The 14,491-nt window shown below is 39.1% G+C and overlaps 1 protein-coding gene across 3 annotated transcripts in view; it reads right to left on the bottom strand.

Annotated features, from left to right (window-relative positions):
* Window positions 1–14,491, bottom strand: part of LGR4 (leucine rich repeat containing G protein-coupled receptor 4) — a 75,415-nt gene that overhangs the window by 52,456 nt on the left and 8,468 nt on the right. Inside the window, exon 2 of one of the 3 annotated variants that reach the window (XM_048305844.1) lies at window positions 853–928. The exons of the other annotated variants lie outside the window; for them this stretch is intronic. The gene's annotated coding sequence lies outside the window, so the exon portion shown is untranslated. The remainder of the gene's footprint in view (window positions 1–852; window positions 929–14,491) is intronic. 3 annotated transcript variants of the gene reach the window in all.

The following is a 14,491-nucleotide window of genomic DNA, read 5'->3' as shown; positions in this document are numbered from 1 at the left end:
GAGTTATGAGGGTTTCAGCTACGTCTCCCTTTTTTTGATTTGAAATCAATGTCCAAATCCCTCATAGATAGAAATGAAGACATGGGTTAAGCATCTACCTTAGCTTCCAGTGAACCTTAGACATGAATTAAAATGAAAGCTGCCCAAAACATCTGCCAGGACACTTTAGAGAAGAGCTACAGGTTCAGCTTCTATTTCAATAGTACAGGACTGAACAAGGGATATCAAGGAACTATTCGAAGTCAATTTTATTTCTTCTCATATAGAGTGCCAGGAATTATCTTATAATCTGACTTATCACAGAGCTAATTATTTCATTTCAAGAAGCCAAATTCATGTATGCTTTTTGCCTTGTGAAAAAACACACAACTCTTCTTGCTTACTTCCCTGAGAGCCAGGCTGCTTGCCCATTCCCTCCAACAGGCGAGCCCAGCTTCAGGCCCAGGAGAGTCACCCTCATCACTACCAATTGCTGCTGGCATTGTGCAGGCAACTGCACAGCCCCACATATGCCCGCATCTCTTGTTCTCAGGAATTTGGCAGAGGCACAGCCCTACAACTGACACTGCCCCACAGATGACAAGTGCCTCAAAGTCACATCCTCTAAGGATTCAAGAGCCTCAGACAACGCTGCCTGCACCATGCTAAGCTCATGGGGGCCACAACTAACTTCAAGCAATATGGTTTAGCAATACAGTAGAATCTGGCAGGAACAGTCCCGTCTGCAGGTAATAGGCCATTCCACAAAAACAAAAACAACAACAACAACAACAACAAAAAAAAAAAATTATGAAGGAAAATAATCAGTCTGGATGAAGAGAAACCAAACGAAAGCATAGAAACTTCATTCACCAACAGATGAAGGAGGAAGGTACTCAGCACTTCCACTTCAAAAGGTCTGAGGACAAAAGACAGACTCTCCTCTCACCTGCAGCAGAAAGCCACATTAGATGAGGAAATACTATTATAGCGAACTATGCAAAGAGGCTACCACAAGCAGCCCACCTCAACCACTCACAGGCTTCATGAGCAGCTAACACGACAAGAAATCTTCTAGTGTAACAAAGATGGATCAACTCTGACTGAGACATTGGTCCTTGCTCAAAAATGGCCCCTAACTGGAAGAGACTTCTCCAGGATCCCAGTAGCCCATGAACCTGGTTCTTAGTCAACTGAGTCTCTTTACACATTTAAACTACAACTACTGAAACAAAGAAAATTTGCAGGGAATAGAATACATTTTGAATTATGAAAGGAAGAGTTTGGGGAAAAGATTTTTATACTGTACTGGACCAAGCAATAGAGATGTGGGAGAAGGAGTGACAAGTTTCAGGCACAGAGACACTTTCTGAGGTCCTTAACGGCATGCTGATGTGTTTTGCTGTTGTAGGGCTTCCCACTCATCTGCAGAGGTTGTCCCTCTATCATTACAAAGGAGCCAGCACAGTCTGAGCTAGCAAGCCATAAGAGTTAAATGAACACTGCACACCAATTAGAAAAACTCTACAGTTAAAATCAATTGCAATTTCAAGGTAAAAAAGAAAGTAAGAGGAGAAAAATAAATCAAAAAACCCTCACTCATTCACACTCTCACAGAAAAAGCTGAGTACAGTTAGCATGGGGAATCCAATCCCTCACACATTCCCATTCCCTGACAGCACATTCACAGTAGTTTTCAATAAACATCTACACAAGTCACTGGAAGGGAAAAAAAAGATCTGTTTTCTTTCATACAATTACACAAAAATAACTGTCATCACAACCATCCTTGTGGTAGAAGAGTCCATATTTGCCTGCACTGAAATCCATCTGCAGCTGCCCTGTGGAAAAGACAGCCAATAATTGGCTTCTTTCACCTCTGTTAACCATGAACAAAAGTGTCATTCAGCTCCCAAAAGGATAGAAGGCACCAATGGATGGTCAGCTCTCTGAGCCAGTGGGCTGGAATAACAATAACCCTGTAGCATTTTCTTTTTCCTTTTGTTTAGTCTTTCAAAGCCCTTAATTAAGCCCTCACAAAGCACCCCTACAGGCTTCTTTCAGTGAGGCATTACACGCCTGTTTTCTTGTATTTAAAGAAGAAAAGTAACAGGGAATTCTGAAACACATTAAGCAGTACACACAATTTCCACGTATTCACAACTGAAGTACTGTTACATTTTAGCTTTTAAATATTATCATCATTAATAAGAAGTTCAAGCTTACTATGCTCACTCTTTGCTGTACATCCCTCGCTAAATACAGGCAGTCATAAAACTAGCCTATCTGCAACAGTTCACTCAAATCTATCACAAGACAGCAGCCCCCAAAATGAAAGCAAGTGGAACAACGCATGTTGATCAAACATCCCTGGTCGCCCTGAAGCAGACAGCAGAGAAAGGACCGAGTAACACTGAGGCTGCACATGATGCATCAGCATTGTCTGAAAATAGAGCTGGTGAAGGCTAAGTATAAACCCTGCTATGTAAGTGGCCTCTCATACAATTAGATACCTACTTGCATTTAATATAATGAAGGTAATCTGTACTCCACTATTTGGGACCAAACTGATGTAATACTGATGTGTGTGTATTAAACAGGACATTTGAGGATTACATCAGCTTTTCGGCAGTGTAGGCAGATTCTGTTTGACAGAAACGCTACGGAAATTTGTAATACTTGAGCCACAACCGGGAAACAAAACAGTTTTAAGAAAACACCATTGAAATACCACCCTCATAAATGCAGGCTGATTGGAGGAAACCTAGTCATCTAATCCCTTCACACTCCAAACCAGCCAAAGCAGCAGACTAATGTGGTCACTGTTTTTTGGGTGGCATCCAATGCACATGGTGAAGGGCTTGGGGGTAGGTAGGGAGTACCAGGTACAACCACCACTTAACAAAGCCATCACCTGCTCAACAGTGGTCCAAGCCCTCCAGGGTGCTGCTGCCTTACTCCATGTCATAGGTTAGCAAGCATAGTCCCGGAAGGGATGTCCTTAATAAGGGGTGCTTACAGCTTCTTCTATGACCTGATAGAACCTATCAGCTGTCCAGTTTGAATATGGACAATTCTTTAAGCCACTTAAAATTGTGACCGCCTCTGTGATACACACTTAAGAATAGACAAACCCCCCCCAGCTCTCTCTCTCTCGTTTCTGGTGCTGGGACAGGTGGCTGCGGGCCCTGTGCGGGCTGCTCGGGCCAGGCCGGGCCGGGCCACGGCTCCAGGATGACCTCCTCCCCAGCAGGACTGTGGGCAGCCAGAGCGGCTCGGAAGCCCCCTACCCCCCTCCACTGCAGCCAAGATTTCAGCAAAAGCAGCACCACTGTCCGGCAGAGGTCAGGTGACCAACTTCGATAAGCCACATTCCAGCTGCAAGGCCTAGGTGAGATTAACCCTTTTAGTGCTGTGAAGAGCTGAAAACCTGAGGGAAGAGAAAGAGGAGATGCTTAAAGCTGAAATTCTGTTGTGAAGCTATGATATATCAGAGTATCCCGTTGTAATTTCATGAAGATATGGGGGGTGGAGTGTTCAACTCGCAAGCAAAAGCACCTGCGCTGAGATAGGCAGATGCTGACGCAGCTGTAATTTCATGAGAAGTTTGGACAGGGAGAGATGGACCAGATGAGGACTTTTGCTCCAAATGGGAAAGGAGAAAACCTCAGTTCCTAGAGATGCTCCCAGAGATAGTCCTAACGATGAAGATGAGGAAGACCCTTTGCTCCCAGGGAAGGAGAAGGGCCTCTGTTCTTGTTTCTGAACGGCTCAACCTTAAAATTGTACCCCAAAAAACTTCAAGAGTGGACCCTCGAAAGCAGTTGTGGGAAAAGCTGCAAGTCGGGGGAAGGGACTCACACGCAGGCAGAGAGACTCCTCTTCCTAAATGGACTGAACAATATTTGGAAGTGGGCGGCTGTCTCAGTGTGATAATGTTTTCACAGCACGAGCAAGAAGAGACTTCTCTTTTAAATGGACTGAACAAGGTTATTATGGAAGTGGTAAACAGACTGAACATCTTAAGGGTTGTCTTTTTACATTATCAGTGGGAGAAGGGAGGAAGGGAGGGGGAGGAGGAGAGTTCTGAAGGTATGGTATAATTTTTTTTTTCCTTCTTTTAGGTCTGTTAATAAACTTCTTTATATTCTTTCAAGTTTGGTGCCTGCTTTGCGTTTCTCCTAATTCTTATCTCACAGAAGATAAACAGTAATGATTATTTTGGACCAAACCACTACACGAAATTGGTGTTTCTGCCCAGTTACAGAACCAAACCCTCGACACTCCATTATCTTGTAAATGCCATTGTCCTGTGAATACAAGCAGCTTCCCCACGGGAGATTGGCCCAGCCAGTTCAGCCAAAAACTACCAAAGTCATTACCAGAGGATAGTTTTCACATCAAAGAATCACAGGCTGAGGCTCTGGTAATCTCTAAAACTCTTTCTCCCCTGAAAGAAAACTGGAATGGCCTTTTTGCAATTGACAGAAACCCCCAGAACATTTTGAAGAACAGACCAAAACATTTTTATTACAAACACCAATCTGAGCAAATGCAAAAAGTCACAGTTTAAAATCCTCTCTACACCACCTATGTATCCAGCAGGCACTGTTTAAAAGCACCACATGCTATAAAGAAAACTGTGCGTCTAGGCAAAACCTGGGATTGTTCAGCTGGGAAAAGAGAAGGCTTTGGGGTGACCTAATTGCAGCCTCCCAGTAGCTAAAAAAGAAATGGAGAAAGACTATTTACAAGAGCATGTAGTGACAGAACAACACGGAATGGCATCAAACTGAAAAACAGTAGGCTTACGTTAGATATTAGGAAGACATTCATTACTGTAAGGGTGGTGACACACTGGAACAAGTTGACCAGAGAAGTTGTGGTTGCCCCATCCCTGGAACATCCCTTGTTCAAGGCCAGGTTGGATGGGAGTCTGAGTGGAAGGTGACCCTGCCCATGGCAGGGGGGTTGGAACTAGGTGATATTTAGTCCTTTCTAACCTAAAGCATTCTACGATTTTATGAAAACGCAACTGGGTACAAATCAACGTAGCCCTTTTTATAATTTTTTTTAAATACACCAAAGAGTCAGCTGCTTGTAATTCTGTTCACATAATCAAAGAAGCAACTTCCCTGCCAAGAATGGTAATTTAATGGTAGTCAGTGATTTTGCTTTTCAAAGATCAGATGGCCTACTTAGGCATTATACACCAAAATCTCTTTCTAGTCGTACCTTAGACCACTGAATTAAGGCCGTGACAAATAACACATGATGACCACCTGTCCTACATGGTGTTCCTGTTTCCTCCTCCTACAAGAAAATGTGATGTAACTATACAAAAAAATAAGGAGGAAAAAACCACTGCAAGACTTGGTTTGAAGGCCTAACTCCACATATTTTCAGAAAGCCTACTCACAAGCCTTTATCAGAATGTCTCGTATCATTGACCTTAACAGAGTGCAACATTGATAAAGGAAGAAGTTGCACTCAAGTTCTGTTACATTATTGACAATTTCTCTGATTATTTACCACAGCAGTTCAGGAGGAACTCTTCTCTAGCAGCAAAGAGCAAGAAAAGTAATTTACATTCTAAAACCAAGCATGAAAGCTCATCCTAAGTGCATCCAATGCATCAGCTACAATCCAAATTTGTATCAAGCTGATAAAAATACTGCTAAAATATCTGATAAAACTGCAATATAACATGAGAATATGCCATTGTAATATAATATAAAAAAGCAAAACAAGACTCAGCCCATCCTGTCCAAGCCAAGGCCCACACGAGGGTGAGGCTTTGCCTCTCACTAATTGCATGGCTCAGTGTCTAAACTGCTGTTGTCAAAAAACAAACAAAAAACCCCCCCCAAACAACATCAACAACAAAACCCCAACAAAAACTCTCAAACAAACAAACGCCCAGACAAAAACACCCAACCAAACCAAGCAAATACGGCGATGAACTAAAACACACAAAGTCCCATTGAGCAACATGTACTTTTTTACATTGAGGATGGCAGAGCACAGGAACAGGCTGCTCAGGAAGTAATGGAGTCTCCCTCTGGAGGCATTCAAACCCCACCTGGACACATTCCTGTATCACCTGCTCCAGGTGACCCTGCTTTGGCAGGGGGGTTAGACTGGATGATATCCAGAGGTCCCTCCAACCCTAACAATTCTGTGAAAAAAAATGAAACCAAACAACCCCCCCAAAACTATTCAGACATCAGAGGCACTCACAAATCACTGTTGGTTAGGAATTGCATCTCAAACTGGGTACTTGTGCTAACCAAATTTAGTAGGACAGCTCTGGACTTCTGGATTTTGCCCTAACATGAATAAAATTAGTAATACTTACTATTGCTGACCCAACAATATAACCCAATAAAAACTTAGCGTATTTTCTAATTTTTAAGGAAAACGTATACAAGCATATGAAATGTTTCACAGAAACCCTCTACAAAAAAGAACTGATAGCCATCACTTGCAATTATAAAAAAAGAGGTAAAAAAAGTACTTAATACCAATGATTTTCTTGAAAAGATTAAGTTATCTCTTCAGTTTAACTTTGTTCTTAGTATTTAAATACACCTATTTAAAATCGAGCAGTTTTTAATCACTAAACTGTCAAGAAAAAACCAGCTTACTTAATGCAAACAGAACATTTCAAGTATTCACATGAAAAACAAAGACATATCACATAACTGTTGGTCCACACTCTGCAACAGAGATTAAGGATTGTCAAGCTTAATCTTGTACATAGAATCAATTTTTATACAAACACATCTAACTCATGTGTGATCAAAAAGCAAGCGACCCACAGAAGGCAATCAAGTGATCTGCCTGTATTTCTAGCTTGCTTATAGACAGATATAGTACATGCATCTTCTCAGCAACATGCATTTTACAGATGAACTCCAAGAAAAAAAATTGGCTTATGAACACTGGTCTACTTGGTTATCTCTACATGACAAACACAGGCATATTTTTACATCATCATAGCTATTCTATCGGCAAGGAAATACACTGGCTCATACCTAAAGGCCACTGACCAATGTAAATTCACATTACGACAACTATAATGGATACAACGTGGATAAAACGTATCCTTCCCAAGCTCCATTAAAAAAATGATCTGGTTTGTCTTGTTCTTGCTTGTTTGGAAGAAGTCTGGTTCCTTCTACCTTGAAAGACTATGAATTTTACTGGATCAGTAAACCAAGGCCGGTAGAACTTGCTTGAAACCTGCTCCTAATAGCTCCTTTAAGCTATTGACACCCTGTTTCCTCATTACCAATTTAATAATTTACTTCCATTAACACACTCATTTTTCCAATTTACCACCAGCAAAATTATGAAGATAACATTAAAAAAAAAAATTAATACCCTGAAAGTTAACAGGGTGTAAAGGTTTCTATTGAAACTGGCAAACCATTTTTAATACAATAAATGAAATCATGCTCTACAATTACAGTATCAGATTCCACAATAAATAACAATGTATCTTATATTCACTACCAAATCTGAAAAGTGTAAAGCAGATGCAGTGATTTATTTTAAATTTTAGTTGAGGGACAGGTGATCAGAGTAGAGGTTTAAGAGACTTCCTTAGAGGAAAAGGTGAGGAAACACGGAAAACATAATCACTTTTTGTCTGTTTTTGAACAAACACCAGGGTATAATGAAGAAGGCAATTTTTAAAAACATACATAGCTTTGTCAAGTTCAAAGTTTATTTTTTCCACATATACAAAGACAGTCAACTTTACAAATATTTACTGTGTCATTAACAGTAGAATTAAATAATTATTCCATCTTAATAAGAACACTAAATATTCAAAGGTTCAAGACAAATGGAACCTTCTGCTACTTTTCACTGTATTTGCCACAAAATAGTTAGATATAAGGACTATTTATAGTAAACATGGTAGAGTGAAGAAAACCATCCCTCTGACATATCAAACTGTATTCTGTACAGCATATAGATTAATAAATGTTGCAAAAGAAACAGCTTTTGGAAGTAATTCTGTACCACCCAGTTCAAGAAATTCGCTCTCCTAACTACCACTTAATTAAAATAAAAATTGTTTTAACAAAGAATGTATGCACTTTATCTCTGCTGGTCTTTACTATTTGTATTTTCTTTTCTTTCATCCATACTATGTATTAGGAAGGACAACATGGAAGGCAAATAGAAGGATATAAACCTGAGAAATTTCCACAAGATTAAATACGTATTTCTTTGCTACCATAGGAGCAATCAGTTTGGCAGCATTGCATCACATCCATCTTATAAATACATTTAAATACTGTATGATTAAACAGCTGCGAGTAGAAAGAAATGGTTGAATTAATGGATGTTATTAGGCAATTTGAATGTCTTTTCCTTTGTACCTGTATTCCCCCAATACAGTATTGAAGGGCAGTGTAAACTGGTGCTTTCCTGCTGAACTCATAGGACCTCTAGTTAAGGGAGAAATGTTTAGAGCTTGCTTATTCAGTACATATACTAGTTTAGTTTCTGCAAACTGAAGCTTAACATGCTATTTAAAAGGTATAATTTATGTTTCCAAGACAGCTCCAGGCACTGCCTTGTTTGGAGTTGCTTACCAAGCAACTACGTTTCTCCAAACAAACTAATGTGCAGAGGGTAAAGGGCAGTGAAGGTAATTATTGGAAGGAAATCTCTCCCTAGGCCAGAAAAGAATAATTAAGCTTGTGCATGTTAAATCACATGGGGAAGTGAACACTGAAATAATTGAGTGTGATAGCAAGACCCATCTATAATCTTCTTGAAAGGAAATTAAGGCAGGGATAATATCAAGTGGGATTGTTTAGGCAACATGAAGGCAATATCCCCAAACTTCATTCACAGTTCTTTGTATAAATGTTCACATTTTCCCTATACACACACACACACTTCCCCACAGCAGAGAAAACCTACAGTAACCCAGTAATTAAATGAGTGTGCTGAAATCTAGAGCAGTTAAACTGCATTCTGCAATCCTGGATTCAACACAATTTACTTACTGCTCATTAATCTCTCCACAGATGTTATCTTTTTAACAGCTAAAAAAGCTTAAAATATGACCAAGATTTTCAATGCTTAAAATGCTTCTTGTGCTTCATTCACCACTCCACCTTGTATAAACGCATGCAATATATGGCAGTAAGTGTGACGAGTTTCCAGTCTAGTCCTTGCCCAAAAGCCTTGGGCCATTGTGTGAAAACTTAATGAAAGCCATTTGCACTGAAAAGCTGGTGAAGAAAAGCTGTAACAGTATCTCCTCCTTCTGAGTTGTACACCTGGAGGAAAGGGCCTTTCCAAGACATCCACAGCGCACTGCTGCTGCTGACAAGACAGCAGCACAATAGGGCCTGTTTGTGTTTTTAACTGCACATGCAGTGATTATTTGCTGAAGCTTCTTGGGTGATCTACATATATTCTCTGAAATTACACTATGTGTTAGGTGCTTTTAAAATACAAAGCAAATATGGAGCAATATTCTGTATTTATAACATCCTAGGCACTTCAGGGAGACCTAAACCAAAGACCGACTATTTCATAGTGACAGGTTAAGAAGTAATCCCATTTCAGGCTATGCTTATATGTTTGCGCTCCCAAAGGACATAAGCAACATCTATAACACTGACAGATCTTAAGTCATTCCCAATAGTTTTGCAGATATGAATTGTTAAGATATCTGCTGTCAGCCTCAAAAGAAGCATCTGCTAGCACTGTTCTGCTGCAAGAACCTTGCTGTCTCCTTTACCAAACTTTAGAATTTTATAAGTCGCTCTTAACTCTTTTAGCAAAGCCCTCAGATTAAGTTGCTAAGACAGATATCCATAAGTTCCTGCAGATTTACATTGATGTACAGTAGAGCTAAGCAGAACTCACCGCTATCATACATAATGAGCAGCTTCCACTTTAATATAAACATGAGCAGGGCTCAAATCCCAAGGCAGGGTGCTACTACTTAATGGTTTTTCTTCCTTTAAATTAGAGATGCAAAAGACTTGAAATACTGAAAATGTAATACTGAAAATATGTAAAACTACCTCTACACTTTGCCTGTTGATTCACACTGAGATTCATCTGTTCTCTTAAAAAGCTAGTTTTCAATTTGATAGTTCAAGAAAGGCACCAACAATTAAAACTTACTTAGCACATGGAACAGTAGGCACTACGTAATTCTTGTTACTTTCTCAGTAACAGCAAAATGCAACTAATGTATCATCTCTTGAAAGAAGTGGGTTTTTTTAAATATGTACATACATCATACACACTGTAGAATCCTCAGTTTCCCCAGTACCTCTAAAGTGTGCAGACCAGAGATGAAACAGAAGCTGCCTATTCCCATTGAAAATGCCAAAGGACAAACTGGTGTGAAAGTCAATTTGCACAGCAAAGTGGCCAATAATATCAATCTTGACCCTTTTATAGTAAAATCAATCAGACTGGGCACCAAATTCACTGAGGCAAGTTCAATGAAAAATGGCATGAGGGACAAATATTTTTTAATGTTTACATTATTATTCCACTATTCTCTATTCTTGATGGCACTCAATTAACCCAGATCAGGTGAAGCACTTTGCCTGAAGGACACAGGGAATATATCTGGTGAGGCAAATACCAAGGGTATTTGCATATTTATCTGATGTTTGTCAGAATTTCTCCCATTCATGCTATTAGGGGAAAAACAATTATTTTGTGTAAGTGAAGATACAATCACAGTGCAATCAGTCCTACTCTTAAGTGGGATTTCAGATATATTATTGTTTTCATGCTAGTCTTTTTTGAATACATAGACTTATTTTACTGGCGTAATTACTCAGGAAAGTTGAAGAGTTTTAAGGAGGAAAAACCTGTGTTGCTGCAAAATTGCAAAGGATTCTGCTGAAGAAGTAAACAAGTGCCACCTAATTATCCCAAAACCAAATTAAATCCCCGTGTAATGCTCTTGAACATTGAGATGTTGCATGGTTTTGGTCTGAAAACTAGAGATCTGCCTTTGCAGTATGCAGGTTAAAGAAAAACAACATATAAACAAACTAGTTGAAATTTTTGAAAAAAATGACAAGCAGGAGCAAGTAAATTCTAAATAAATGGTTGACCTGATATTGAAGAGATATAGTGCTTCTAGTAAACATTTAGCCATAGTAACATAGAGCCAGCAGATTTGCCCTTGCAAAAGACATCGATTTTCTACACCTAGCAAGACATACCAGTTCTGTAAAATATTAACAGTTTGGTCAATATTAGCCCATCCACTTTCATTGGTTTTTTTAACCCAAATGTTAAAACCAACACCAATAAAAAATTACCTAAAGGCAGAAGCCTGTGCAGGCCCAAATCATCAGTAACTATATTCTCAGAGCAGGACTCTTTACAATGGATCATTTCCTTTCCTCTCCCTAGCTAATTCCATGAAGGCCACCAAGACCCTAAGACAACACCCAGCACAGTGAGCATTTAATGCCTCAAGAGAGCAACTACTTGAGTGAAACTGTAAATAAAGGAGATGAACAAGAAATATGTAGGTTGCTGCTGACAATGGCTTTGCAAAATTCCCTTAAAGAATGTGTAAGTCTGGCAACTATCTTCCGAACAGTGCAAGGCTCCTTTCCATAGGTTAAAGAGCTCCTAATTTGCAGGAGCAGCTCACAGAACTGCTGAGAGCACTACTACAGGCATGTACCCCAGTCTGGGACAGGTTTCCCCTAGTTTAAAAAAATAACATATTTCTAGGGCTTCCAATCATAGCACCTGAAAAAGACGACAACCTGTTCACAGCTTTTACATGCATGAGTGAAGTGAAAGTCAGATCCACAGTTCTGCCACATGAAGACCAGGCATGTTTCCAGACAGAACAACCCACTGCACCAGAGAGAGAGGCCTGCACTCTGAAGTCACAGGTTTCACAGTGTCTTCATTTTTCCAGATCAACCAACTACATCTGCTACTACTCTGGATCAGCATTTAGAAAACAGCAAGGAAATTCTCAAGTAAGAGTTATTTTTAAAATAACATGTGACAAAGATTTAAAAAGGACAGTTAGGATACTCCATACATCAAATTCTAGTAACAAAGGACTGAAGCTATACACCACCAACTCCTTCTGACAGTCAAGGAGCAGCAAGCTTCCCCAAACATCCTTTCCTGGCTTGCACCATCCTCTACTCCTGCAATAGGAGCAAACTGTCCTGCTTTCTTGACAAAGCCCTAAAGCCTTGATTGCAGGAAAAACAAATTCTCACTTTACAAGCTAACACACTGCCATGTTCTGTTTGAATAGCAGGGAACAGTGGGTGCCCTTTTTTGCTCTGAAAGGGGAAGCAATGGGCACAGGAGAAACTGACCCCCAGGTACATCCCAGCGGGACCCCTGTATCTGCGCTCATGTTTTGCATCTACTGAACACCACATACCAACCACCAGAGTGCCCAAATGGTTGAGAAAAAACACTGCATAGTATCACATATAGATGAATGAAACGCAACCACAGTGAACTGTACTGCATGGTCTTTGCAGTACTTTTGCAATACATTGCATTACTGCAACGTCAAAACAATATTGTTCTACATCTGGGGTTCTTGTACCACAAAAAAAACAGTGCCAGGCAAAGTACAACAGCTTCAGCAAGAGCGTTTTGATTGCTCACAGCAAACCTTATGGTTAGCTTACCAATCAACTGTGAAGTCTGAAGCCCCCAGCTCTCTGCCCTTACAGCCCTATACATCGCTTTCAAAGATAGGAATGAAATATTCCATATGTTTCCATCATCAGTGACACGCATATTGAAAGCACTGCTCTCCCCACTGGGGCACTGGGTCAGGCTATTAATCTGTAACTATGCAGATGTCAAGAAGGTAATGGCAAAACTCCCAAATTAAAACACATTTTTGGAGAGCAACCTTATAAAATATACAGCTGTATCTGCAGCACTATTAAGCTAAATTAAACAGGTTTAGGCCTCCCCTGCATACCTCTGAAATTGCACATTCATTTATGATTCACTACTAATCGTGTAACCATTTAAAAGTCCAGGCACATCTGCTTAGAAGTTTTAAGATGAAAAAAGCCCTTGCAAGATCTAGCATTTCACCACAATTGGCTGGAGAGAGAAATGGAGGAGGCACATCACTTTAAAAGAAAAAAAAAAAAAGCCTTTTTATTATAGTACAAAAATGCTCAAATGAGAGCTGCAAAGATGGCTGTTTACTACTCTCCAAGGGCCTGACTTCTGAGGGTGCTCTCCAGAGTTCTCTCAACAACTTCACCTGACTTTGTATTTTTCTTCATTTTGGGTTTGGTTTTTTTTCAAGGTAAATAATTAGCACTTGCTCTTTTGGAAAGAAGATCTTTTTTTCTGCTCCAGAGACAGAACCTTCTGTGCAACTTTAATTCTGTCTTCCAGACCATAATGATTTAAGGCTCCTCCTTCATTTTTAATGCAAAGCCTACAAGATTTATTACATTTGAAAAAAAGTGACTGTGTTCTTAGTTTTTGTAATAGTTTTCCTAGTCCTAAGGAAAAAGTTAACCTTCATAATTTTAAACTTTAATTCTGATTAAAAACAAAACAAAAAAAAATTCTGACTCAGAAATTACTTCAAGTATATCTTTACTGTGCAAAATCTTGAGGCTGAGTTGTCAAAAGTCACTAACTACTGAGTCAATGACCTACAGGTGACCAAGTTAAAAATGAAGATTTTTAATTACATGTGTATTTATCAATATTAGATTTGAACGTCAACAAAAAAAACCAATACTGATACACACTGAACATCAAATTTAAGTAACAAATCTTAGATGTTTTAGAGTTATCTGACATTATACCAACAAACATCTGAAGACATTTAAAAATGCTGACTTGAGAAACACAAGAAACTTTTTTCAATTGTGAAGAAGATATTCTTATCTTTCACACACTCATTACTTCACATGTATCCTTAATGAATTGCACTCATCAGATATAAATGCAAAAAAACACACGAAGGAAACCTAAGGAATTAATTTTTATTTCTGCCATGCTATGGAGACTGTTCTTCCTTTGAGAAGACATCAAATTAAACAAAATGTATTTAATAATATACTTTCTAGTAGGTTAAAAAAAAAAAAATTAATGTTCAAAGCTTAACCAAAGTTTTACTAACTCCAAAACATACTGTATGACTGAAACAGGCCACCAAAGAAAAATATGACTTCCTTCTAACTCAGTAATAGCAAATATGAAAAACACATGAGGAAAAAGAGACTGATAAAAATTCCTGAAGTGATATTCTTATTTCCCAAAATCAAACATATCCCTCACAGATGTCAGACCGCAGTCCACCAGGGAATATATATCGATATCACCTGTTCAAATCTATTTTTTTTAAAACATGTTATCATATTGGCTGACATTATGCACAATACCATCGGCTGGCTATTACCCATTCAAATTCAACAGCAGTTTTCAGATATCAACTTTAAACCGTTATTTTTGAGATCACTACAGTCCTCTCTGT

The sequence above is a fragment of the Corvus hawaiiensis genome, chromosome 6, assembly GCF_020740725.1.
Source record: "Corvus hawaiiensis isolate bCorHaw1 chromosome 6, bCorHaw1.pri.cur, whole genome shotgun sequence".
Taxonomy (NCBI): Eukaryota; Metazoa; Chordata; class Aves; order Passeriformes; family Corvidae; genus Corvus; species Corvus hawaiiensis.
The sequence above is the reverse complement of the archived record's forward strand: the minus strand, read 5'-3'. Positions and strand labels throughout refer to the sequence as shown.